Source organism: Choloepus didactylus, chromosome 4 (genome assembly GCF_015220235.1).
Source record: "Choloepus didactylus isolate mChoDid1 chromosome 4, mChoDid1.pri, whole genome shotgun sequence".
NCBI lineage: Eukaryota > Metazoa > Chordata > Mammalia > Pilosa > Megalonychidae > Choloepus > Choloepus didactylus.
The window spans coordinates 112,993,724-113,006,402 of NC_051310.1; the positions used below are offsets into that span (position 1 = coordinate 112,993,724).

General features: G+C 40.9%; 1 pseudogene; it reads right to left on the bottom strand.

Moving 5' to 3' along the window:
* Positions 1 to 650: 650 nt before the first annotated feature.
* Positions 651 to 2,004, bottom strand: LOC119533326 (annotated as a pseudogene).
* Between the last annotated feature and the right edge of the window lie 10,675 nt (positions 2,005 to 12,679).

The following is a 12,679-nucleotide window of genomic DNA, read 5'->3' on the forward strand; positions in this document are numbered from 1 at the left end:
TAAATTGTCCAATTAATTACTGAATCATCTACTTGATTTGCAAGCTTATGACTTCAGGAAAATTTTCAGTTTAACTTGAAGGGGTTTCTTGCTTAGAATGATGGTACCCCAGAAGCACCATGGATTTATCCATGGTTGTGAAATGCTTTTTTTGTTTTCAATGGTTTTGTTTTTGATGAATGTAAAAAATAATAATAAAAAGTAAAAATTACACATGTATTTATATACACACACACATACAAACAAATAAACAAAAAACCCCAGAATCGTCAGAATGGTCTCCTTAGGCATAAATGGGGTTAAACACTAGTTCTGATTCAGTAATGACTATGGAAATTTTTTGCCACATTTAGAAAAGCTGTTCTCCAATGCAAAGGAAAAAATATACCATGGTATCAAATGTTCTTTTCTGATAAATGAAGCAACTACAGAAAGCTTTTATTTGTTCAAAGTAACCAGTGATATTGATGCAAAAACAAAACAAAACAAAAACCAATACTCCCAAAAAAACCTAACAACTCCCCCAATTATACTACTTCAAAACAAACATATCAAACTTGATTTCCATTAGGACATAGTTAGTTATTCTCCACACTAATGAATAAAAAAACCAAGACCCAGATTTTACACATATAAAGCAATGCAAATAATTATTGAGCTTCATCTTCTGGACAAGAATGCCAAGTTAGTCTCTCTTCATGAAAACAAGGTTTCAGTGGCTTAAAGAATTCAAATAGAGTCAAGAGGCTATACAGGAGGTTACTCCTATGTAAGCTTCACCTAGATACTACAAATGACCACAGTATGATAAGCCCAAGTCAACAGTAGGCCCAAAAAAACCCTAAAGAATACCTGGATCCCTATCTGAGACTCTATAAAGTTTCACTCACTAAGTTTAGTCTTCAGAAACTTAAATCCTTCAGAGAACTCCTGTGCCAGCTAAGTCCCAAAACCCTCCCCTTTTTGCATAAAGTCAACACCCCTTTTCAACACAAACAAGTTAGAAGTTAGGGTGGTCACTCCCTAGACATCCCTGAAGATTGGAAAGTGATTAAACTAGAGGAAGGGGTAGTAATAGACAAGATGAAATTTAACAAAGGATTATGAATACTGAATCTCTATATAATTTTCTTTTTCTTAGTTGTTAGGGTATTAGAATAACTAGAAGGAAAGAATTGAAATGGTGGAACTGTAACCCATAGCATCCTTTGTTAAATTGTAATTTGAAAGTTATCTTTTTGTATAAATGTTGTATTTCACAATAAGGAAATAATGGAAACTATGGTACTGTAACATAACAACTTTGGAAATTTCCTATATAGCTACTTATTAAATCATACTTTTGAAAGATGTTATCTTTTTGTATATCTGTTATATTTCACAATAAGGAAATATCTGAAACTGTGGAACTGTAACCCATAATATTCTTTGAAATTTGCTCCCTACTTGTTAAATTGCACATGGAAAGTTATTACTTTTATGTATATATGTTATATTCTACAATAAAAAAAAAAGATTTAAAAAAAAAGCAATTACAATTTGAGGACACTTCATGTTTGCCTCTTTTGCCAGCCCCAAGTCGGCCTTATCTGAATCTTTCCATTTCATGAGAAACATTAATTCTCCACTGCTGTCTGTGGCACCAATTATGCATTCAGGATCAAGACCTCTAGCAAAGCCTCTTGGTTTGTCAGCAGCATCTCTTTTCTTCTTTGATTTGCTCTCATCAGATTCACTGTCAGATAAAGAATTTCTTTACCAGCTTTTTGAGAATTACGAAATGCTTCAATTAACTCTGGCAATCTAAATTTTCTTCAGTCCCAAGTATTGTCAGCATGTGTAAATCCCTTCCACTTCAGGAAACACTCCACCTTCCTACTCACTACACATCGATCCACTACTTTTTCCACCACAAATTCTTCAGGCTCTGTCTCTTCATCTTTTTTACTCTTTCCATTCTGCTTCTTTCCCATTTTTTTGCAATGTAGTTTTACTGGAGGCCATTTTTTATTACAGACTTGAAGAGCTATTATTCATTGTCTCCGAGCCCTCTGGGTTCCAGTTCTCGATGCCATTACTTTTAAGAGGTGGGGACTGCTGTTACCAAACAGTCCTGAACTGGACATCTTCACCCTGTTTGGCCCTGAAATGGAAAAGTTGTCTGGGATGGAAATGTTTATTATCTTGACCATGGTGGTTTCACACGTTAGAACTCATCAAACTGTATACATTAAATACATGCAGTTATGGTATGTGAATTATACCTCAATAAAGCTGTAAAGAATTATTTTAAAGCTTTAAAGTGGCATGCCTCAACTAATGGGGGGCATTGTTGTGCCCAACAAGATGGGACAATGGTTTTCCTACCTGACTTTTAATTCTCTGGTTGTTCAGTATTTCCTGAGCTGTTCTCAGGTGACAGAGCTCTTATTTACAGGCATTAGAAAGAAGACATTAAATAATTATAGGCATGGAAATGAAATGGATCTGCAAAGGTCTAGATTTAAACCCAGAGCATTGGTGCCTGCATAGCAAGCACTTACAGGGAGTCTCGGCCAGAGATAGGGAGAGAGAGTGCGGCAAAAGCATTTCTTCCCAACTATGTGGGTGGTGTGTATGGCATTGTATAGTGACAAAGATTGACTTGCTACCTTCCAGAGAGCAGTTTGGGTAAGCATTTTTGTGGATCAGTAAATGCAAGACTGATATCACACCTTTGGAAGACTGGAAAGGTGAAGAGGGGAGAATCAAGAAGTGACTCTTTTGCACCCTGTGCAGGGTTTAAGAATGCTCCTGTAGCCTGGGACAGAGTAAGGTTTGGGTCTGGCTCTGACCCCCAGGGAAGATTGTGGTTCCCTGGAAAAAGATTTCCTTGAAGCTGTGTCTGTTAACTCCCTTAGTGTAATGGAATGGGCAGTGTTTCTTTTCTCGGGTCTCTGTTTTCTCATCTGCAAAATGAAGTTGATAAACTTTGCCTTGCTGGCTCTCAGAATAAAAGCAAAAGATTCCAAAGAAAACACTGAAAAAGTAAAAGGAGCTGTGAATGTGAGATCTTAATACAGCTGCAACAATTTGGCAACACAGGTGGTAATTCAGCATTCCCTGGTTTATTAAAAGTTTACATATCCCCTGGGCCTCTGTGTCTTCCAGATACTTGTTGGTTTTGTTGATTGAATACACTGGTAAATGACTCCTTCCTCCCTCCTTATCTATCATAATAACCTCATAAGGTAGATACTATTAGTTTCCTTCTACAGCTGTGTAAAAAGAGGTACAGAGGTCATGTGTCTTTTCTTACTCAAGTTACAAGATAGTAAAGTAGAAGAGCCAAGAATCAAACACTGAAGTCTGGTCTCCTACATTTATCTGCTGTCTTTTAAAATGCTGGTGTCTGAAACAGTAGTCACTAGCCACACATAGCTATTTAAATTTAAATTAGTTAAAAGTAAACAAACTCTGGTGGGCACTCTTACGCACACTTTAGACAACCTTTTTTAGGTTCTAAAGAATTGGGGTAGCTGGTGGTGGATACCTGAAACTATTAAACTACAACCCAGAACCCATGAATCTCGAAGACAGTTGTATAAAAATGTAGCTTATGAGGGGTGACAGTGGGATTGGGAATGCCATAAGGACCAAACTCCACTTTGTCTAGTTTATGGATCGATGTGTAGAAAAGTAGGGGAAGCAAACAAACAGACAAAGGTACCTAGTGTTCTTTTTTACTTCAATTGCTCTTTTTCACTCTAATTATTATTCTTGTTATTTTTGTGTGTGTGCTAATGAAGGTGTCAGGGATTGATTTAGGTGATGAATGTACAACTATGTAATGGTACTGTAAACAATCGAAAGTACAATTTGTTTTGTATGACTGCGTGGTATGTGAATATATCTCAATAAAATGATTAAAAAAAAAAAAAAAAAAAAAAAAAAAAAAGTAAACAAACTAAAAAATTCAGTTCCTCAGTGTGAGGACCCCACCCCCTCCTTCATTATAAGATACGCACAGGTTCCGACATGACCAGGCAACAGGCCCCTCCCCTGATCACTGTTAGTAACCAAATCTTGGGAGACCTTGTAAACAAATCTCTGGAGAAACTCAGTTGTCACAAATCTTTATAAGCCTCCTCCCTTGCCACTCCTCTTTTTCACGCGGTTCACTTTCCATGGCCGGCCACAACTGTGAGACCATGATCTCCTGTCAGTAAGTCCCAATTAAACCCATGTCCACTTCTGTGCTCGGTGTGTCCTTTGGTCTTAGGGCTAAGCTGGGTTGGAACAATTAGCGAGCCAACCAGGAGGACCAAAGAGCCACCGGCAGTAGCGGGCCTGAGTCCTGGGAAGGGAGTCCGGGTGGCCTGCTTCCTCATTGTGAGGAGAGGTTGCCCACTTGCTTGACTACGCTGCAGTCGGCTGGCCATTGGGTGCGGTATGGTCGGCTATGGCAGACTGTCTCAAGAAAGAAATCCGCAAGTCTGTGGGGGTGATCCTGGGGTGAACTGCTTCCTTGATGTGGGGAGGGGTCGTCTACAGTGCAGTCAGCTGGCCGTTATTGTGTGCAGTATGGCTAGCTACAGCAGATTGTCTTGAGAAAGACAGAAACCCGCAGTTTAAAAGAAAAACAAAACCCTCTGGGCAGCAGGGTTCAAAGCCTTAGTTTTGTAATTACTGTAAACAAACCTGGACGTTAAAAAGAAATCACCCCTGGAATTTTCCTAAGGTAGCAGAAGGCTGCCAGAGGGTTGCCTCTGGAAAAGGCAAAGACCTTTTCCAATTGTCTGGGTCATAGCTTTAAGTGAAATAGAGCTAATAATTGGGAATAATTAAAAGAAGGGCATAGAAACTCCCTAAATTCCACCGCCCTGATTTGAACTTTTAAATCCAAGTTCAGGAAGACAATCCTCTCTCTGTCTCACCTATCCCTGCCCCCAAAGCGTAAGCACCTAAGGCAGCTATGGGGAAGGGTTGGGTGCAGAAAGAAGGGGGAGGTGTAGTTTAAAATTCTTTTTTTTTTTTTTTTTCACTGAGCCTGGAGATTTAAGATGGTAAGCATAGAAAAAAATATGCCACGTTGCAAACCACTATAGGGGAATTCTGCCTCTAATATAAAGTGATTGGATCTTGCTAATACTTTCTTTAGTATCTCCCTAGGAAAATCAAGCCAGCCTGCATTCTCCTTCTCCTAAGGAGGCCAAAAATGGACTTCTACTGTGCTTCCCCAAGGCTATGAGCATAGCCTGGGTCTTGTGGCAAAAGATTTGGCTAAGTGAAAAAGTCCCAAGTATAACTCTATTTCACTACGTTGATACTGTTATGCTAACCAGTAACTCTTTCAGGCTTAGGTACAGTATAATTGGGTAAAACAAAACTATACCTTCTGCTGTAGTTGATAAGGTGCAATGTTACCCCATGCTGCAAACACCAAAGCAACTAATGGCTTTCTTGTGGTTGTTGGAGTATTAAAGACCTTTTGTTCCTCACTTAGCCCAAATGTGAAAATCCTTGTATGTCTTAATTACGAAAGGCTATCCCTGGGAATGGGACACTTCCCAATAGGCTGTGTATAAAAAGGAATAAAGAGCAAAAGCCCAGGCAAAACCACTGAGGGGCATAGATCCAGACCTGCCCTGTGAATAGGTTGTAGCCAGCACTAATATTGGCTTTGGGTGAGGTCTGTGGCAGAGGCAACATTCAAAATAAATGCCCCTTGGCTTTTGGTCACAATTATGAAAAGGGGAGAACTGAGACACAGGCCCGTAAAAAAGCAATTGTGTGTTGCATATAATGCCGTATTGCAAGTGGAGGGACTGACACAAGGATGCCCAGTCACCATGAAAATGGCCATCCCTATTCAGGAGTGGATAACCAACATGGCTTATAAGCCACACTCTGGCAGTGCCCAACTGAGCACACTAACCAAACGGAAAGCTTACCTGCTACAGCACAGCATTTTCAATACCAGCCCTCTGAGTACAAAAATGCACAAGATTCTCAGACCAGTGTCCTGAGAATTCAACAGCTAAAATTGTTGCACCTGAGGTAGCTGTTGAAATGCCCTTGGTACACTGACGGGTCCGCTAGAGGGCAGCCTCCCACATGGGCAGCTGTGGCAGTGCAACTCAGTACTGACACTATATGGTGGGAGACTGGCGCTATGAAAAACAGTCAATAGGCTAAGTTAAGAGCAGTGTGGATGGTAATAAGTGCATGAACCAGGAGATGCACTAACCATCTGCACCAACAGTTAGGCTGTTTACAAAAACCTTACAACCTGGATAGCAACCTGGAAGCAGGAACAATGGACAATCATGGGTTGCCCCCTTGCCAGCAGCTAGGGGACACCACTAGAGAGTGCCCTTCGTGCTCCCTGTGTTGACCATGTAGGCTACTACACCAGATGGAGCATGTGGACTACACTGGTCCCCTTTCACTTTCAAGGTATGCTTTAACCGCCATGGACACAGCTACAGGACTTTTGTTAGCTTTCCCAGTGGGGACGGCTAACCAGTGCTCCACCACCCATTGTTTAGGAAGAGTGTGCACTCTCTATGGCATATCTACACAAATAGACAGTGATCAGGGAACCCCTTTCACTGGACAAATGACCCAAGCATGGGTTATGGACTATGAAATCTCTACATCAATGGGCTAAAAAGTTCTATCAGGCCTCAAATTGCTTAAATACAATGCCACGGGCTGCTGCTCCTGCTCTGGTTGAAATGCTAACAGTGGGACCAATGCAAGCATTGAGAATCCAAGTTAAAGGGCCAGCTGCTTTATAGCCCAAAAGGGGGAATGGTGATAACTTATTGTTGCCTGTGCCTCAGACCATACAAAATTGGGAAAATGAGGTCCTTTGGCCTTGGTGCTGGCCTATGCAGCCGCATTGGTTAGGAATCCTAAGTTCCTGGGGAATAGGAGTTACCCAAAATATTGTAAGAAGACATAAACGCCTGTTAAAATCTTTATCATCAACCGGGGCCTCCTATTCCCACAGGAACTTTATGCATGTCTCTGTGTACCTTTCTTACGCCCAGATTAACAATTGACATAATGGTAGAAAAGTCAAAATTTGCAAAGGGAGAATAACTGATATTTAAAACCTCCCCGAAATCTTCCTCTGTCTAGTACCTTGTTATCAACCGATGGATCTCTAGCATGTAATTACCCCTTATTCCCCATAAACATCTTTCTTTTCTCCTGTAGCATCGTAGCAAACATCTTTCTACAGAAGGCTTCAATGATAACTCATGCCCACAGTTGAACTCAATGCTGGGTTTGCCATCTTCAGGCACTACTGGCCTTCCTTGGACTGAGACCCCTGCGAATTGGACTGTGTGGAGCACTCTGCTGGCCTGGCAGAATTCAACCATTGAAAAATCTGAATCTCTGTGTGAAGGACTTCTAGTGCTCTGCTGTCTCTTATTCTGCAATGTCTCCCCTGTGGTCAACGTAGTCTGCTGCGTGGGGGTGGATTGTGAGGACCCAGGGCCTAGGGACCTGCCCCCTCCTCCATTATGAGATACACACAGCCACCTACATGACCAGGCAACAGGCCCCTCCCCACCAGGGGGGAAGCATTGAAACTTCCCTCCCCTGATCACTGTTAGTCACCAAATCTTGAGAGACCTTGTTGTAACCAAATCTCGCGAGAAACTCCATTGTCACAAACCTTCATAAGCCTCCCTGCTGACACTCCTCCTTCTTTTTCACGAGGTTCACTTTCCACGGCCGGCCACAACCATGAGATCATCAACTCCTGTCAGTAAGTCCCAATTAAACCCATGTCCACTTCTGTGCCTAGTGTGTTCTTTGGTCTGCTAAGCTGGGTTGGAACACTCAGTTGCACTAACCACATTTCAAGGTGCTCCAGAGCCACAAGTCATTCAGTAGCGGCTGCTGTAGTGGATAGCATAGACAAAGACATTTCCATTACCACCGACAGTTCTAACAGACAGCAGCACATTACCATTGTGCATCAGGAAGATACAGCCAGACAGATGAAATATTTATTTTTACCGGATTCTGCAATACACAGGGCAGACACCAGGATTTTGATGACAAAGACTGATGCTGACACTTTTTCAGAGCACAAGAGACAGCAGCTCCAAAGGAATCTGCAGCGCCAGCACCAGGGTGGGATGTAAACAGCCTATTTTTGCAAATTTGCTTTTTTTTCTTCTTTTTTTGGCCAGATCTGTCAAAAGTAGACAGAGGCAGAAAGGAAAAACGGAGAAAGGAAGAAAGGAAGTGAATGGAACAGGGTGGTGGGTCTAGAGACACTCAAAACTTGGTGATGAAATTGTCTTCTAGTTCTTAGGAGCACAAAATTTATCCTTGAAAACTATGAAGGAAAGCCACTACATTTGCCATTCCTGTGAGTGGAGGATATTAATAATCACCAAGTCTCTTTAAAAAAAAACAAACCACCAGACACATAATTATACATTCCTGGATCAAATTATGTCTTAAAGCTGCATTCCCCTGATGAATGAGTGTTGGAATCAAGTGTTGCTGAAAGTAAAAAAAAAAGGCCCAGTTTGCCTGGATAACCTTTCTCCTTACCTGTTCCTGCCAGTGCCTACTTCCCTACTCCTTTGTCCTTATGCTGTCCCAGATATTTAGAAGCCCCACTTCGGTAGTCATCCTTCTCCAGAAACCCTTTATACCCATAGAAGAGTTATTTGAGGACCAGCAAAGGTTTGGGGGCTCTTTCTGACATCATACCATCTAGGCCACAAACTACCCACCTTGTCTAAATGTAAGAACGTTTTATCTGTAATGCTTTTCTGGCTAAGTTTCTCCATCTCTTTGTGTAATTTAGGAAGTAGCATCTTCACAACATTATAAAACACTCCTTAAGTAATTTGGAGGTGATCTTTTGCAAGGTCCTGCCTCGCTCATATAAGTACTAGTTTTTAAATGCTGCCTTTGCGTTCCTGCTCTTCACTTTGAAGTTTTTGTAACTGCTTCAGCTTTTCTTTCACAGAAGGGCCTGTGGCTTTGCTCCAAACAACACTACATGTCTCCCTCTAAGTGTCCATGTTTGTTTTGGTTTCCCACAACCAAGCTGTCACTCTCTGAAATGCCATGTGCCTCTATGGCACGTGCCAGGCCTTTGCGGCCTCATACATGGGGCCATGGAAGAGCAGCTGGGACTCCAGGTCCCACCTATTGGGAGACACATGACATTGGAAACCTATGCCTAGAGTTTCTCAGGGGACTTGTACTTTGCTCTGTTGTCCCAGTGACTCACATGATAATTTTCCAGGCCTTTAAACTGGGTCAAAAAGCTTTGTTTATCCAGTGAGCTCCTATGGGAGGCCACTCTAAGAAAGCAGGCCAAATGGGGATGTTTGGCCAGGTGATTCTTTTTGCTGGCTTTTAGCCTGAGGAAATATTCCCAGTATTCAGGTCATGAGTTTGGAGAATTAAAAGCTGCCCAGCAGCTGGGGTGGGCCAACACACACCTGTGTTATTATTTAGATGTTAACCACACTGCGAATGGTGGCTTTCTCCATTACAGAGTCAAATAGATGGCTTGGGGAGGTCCTGAACCATGATGTCCACTCCATATAGATATGAAAGACAGCAAGCTTGTACAAAGAATCTAGCCATGGGGGTTTCCATTAACTCTGTGACTTGATTTTCTTTTTCTTTATTTATTAAATAATGGAGTCAGCCTGGCTTAGTCTTTCTTAAATTTGAGAACTCACTGACCCCAAAGAACGTATCTGAAGACTGGCAGACTCCAGTTTCTAAAATTTGGCATTAAAAGTTTTTTACAGTAGCATTACTCATAATAGACAAAAAAATGGAAACAAACTCAACATCCATTAACTGACAAGTGGATAAACAATGGAAAAATATCTAACTGTAGAAAGAAATGAAGTACTGATACATGCTACCACGTGCATGAACCTTGGAAACATGCTAACTGAAAGAAGCCAAATATAAAAGGCCACTTATATGAAACATCCTGAATAGGCAAGTCCATAGAGGCAGAAAGGAGAAGAGTGGTGCCAGGACTGTGGGGAAGAGGAAAATGGGAAGTGACTGCTAATGAGTTTAGGATTTGGAGGTGGGGAGGGGGTTCTGGTTTGGTGATGCTGCCATTATGCAAAATACCAGAAATGGATTGGCTTTTATAAAGGGGGTTTATTTGGTTACAAAGTTACAGTCTTAAGGCCATAAAAGTGTCCAAGGTAAGGCATCAACAATAGGGTACCTTCACTAAAGGATGGCCAATGGCATCCAGAAAACCTCTGTTAGCTGGGAAGGCTCAGGCACGTGGCTGGCATCTGTTCTGGGGTTCTACTTTCAAAATTACTTTCTCCAGGGCGTTCCTCCCTAAGCGTCTGGGGGTGTTCTCTTAGTTTCTCCCCGACAAACTCTGGGCTAGCAAAAGTCTGCTTTCAACTGCCGTCACCAAAATGTCTCTCAGCTGCAGCTAATCAAGACCCATGCTTAATGGGTGGGGCCACGCCTCCATGGAAATAATCTAATCACCCCTGTCAGCTGGGAAGGCACGTGGCTGGCAACTGCTGATCCTTTGCTCCTGGGTTCTGGTTACAAAATGGCTTTTTCCAAACTGTCTCTGGGCTTGTCTCTCATAGATTCTCTGGAGCAAACTCTGGACTAGCATCTCCAAATATCTGCAAGCATCTCCAAGTGTAAGCATCAGTGTCAGCTCTTAGCTTCTCTCTCCAAAATGTCCCTCTCAGCTGCTCTCTGTGTGACCTCCCTTTAAAGGACTCTAGTAAACTAATCAAGACCTACCCTGAATGGGCAGGGTCAAATCTCCATGGAAACATTCAATCAAGAGGTCACACCTCAATCAAAAAGATTAATAACTCTGTCCCCATAAGGCTGCATTAAAGAACATAGCCTTTGGGGGGACATAATATCTCCAAACTGGTACAGCGGGTGATGAAAATGTTTTGGAATTGATAAATCGGAATGGTTGCAAAACATTGTGAATAGACTAAAAACATTCAATTTTACACTTTAAAAGGGTGAATTTTATGGAATGTGAATAATATCTCAATTTTTAAAAGTTACATGATACTACTTTAGTTGATTATTGAGTACCAAAATATCTTACATACTTTGTGTGGTACAATGAAACCTTATGTCAAGAATCAGTTATGCCCACGAAATGATGCTCAACATCATTAGCCATTAGACAAATGAAATAAACATGAGATGCCACCTCACATCCATGAGAATGGCTATTGTTAAAAAAATGGAAAATAACAACTGCTGAGGAGGATGCAGAGAAATAGGAACCATAGTACATTGTAAAATGGTGCACCCACCATGGAAAAGAGCCTGGCAGTTCCTCAAAAAGTTAAACATAGAGCTACCATATGACTTTGCAATTCCATTTCTAGGTATATACCCAAAAGAATTGAAAACAGGTGCAAGGACAGATACTTGTACACCAATGTTCGTGGCAGTATTATTCACAATAGCCAAAAGGTGGAATCAACCCAAATGTCCATCAACAGATGAATGGATAAATAAAATGTGGTGTGTGTGTGTGTGTGTGTGTGTGTATATATATATATATATATATATAATAAATATAATATAATAAAATATTATTCAGCAATAAAAAGGAATGAAGTTCTAATATATGCTACAATATGGATGAACCTTGAAGACATCATGTTGAGTGAAATAAGCCAGACATGAAAGGACAGCCATTGTATGATTCCACTTACATGAAATAACCAGAATATGCAAATTCTTAGAGACAGAAACTAGAGTACAGGTTTACCAAGGATGGTCGCTGGTGGGAGGGAAGAGTGCATGGGGAAAGGGAAATGGGAGTGAATGCTAAATGGGTGCAGGGTTTCTGTTTGGGATGATGGAAATGTTTTTGTAATGGATGGTGGTGAGGGTAGCACAGCATTGTGAATGTGATTAATCCTACTGAATTGTATGCTCAGGAGTGGTTGTGAGGGAAGTTTTGTGTATATATGTTACCAGAATTTTTTAAAAAGAGAGTGACTAAAGAAACAATTAAATGCAATACATGATCCTGGATTTGATCTAAAAATGGAGGAGAAAATGCCCAAAAGGACATTATTGGGACAATTTTAAAAATTAGAATTTGGGCTGTATGCTTTCTATCAATGTTAAATTTCTTGAACTTGATAACTGTACTTAAGTAAATATCCTTGTTCTTAGGAAATATATGTGGAAGTATTAAGTGTTCAATGTTTTGAAAATAGATAGATAGGTAGAAGATAGAACGATACAACAAATGTGGCAAAATTTTAAAAGCTGGTAAATCCAGGCATCTGGGTAGAGGCTATATTGGAGTTCTCTGTATTGGGTTTGTATTATTTTTGCAACTGTCCTGTACGTTTGAAATTATTTCAAAATAAAAAGTTTTAAAAAAACCTGTTATGAGATGGTTAGCCAGGTGGTCTAGAAGGTGCTCAAGTTAACTTTAGATGATAATAGAAATAAAAATCTGAAATTATAAATATTCATAGACAAGTTGTAGACCCTGATAACTCATCAGTGGAAACTCCATGGGTCCATGAACCTCAGTTTGAGAAACACTGCCCAGTATTTGTTACCCTTTTACATGCTGTATGATGAGGACTTTCATAAGGTACTCTCTGAAGACAAAGCCTGGTCAGGGACACCTTGGGATTTCTAAGTC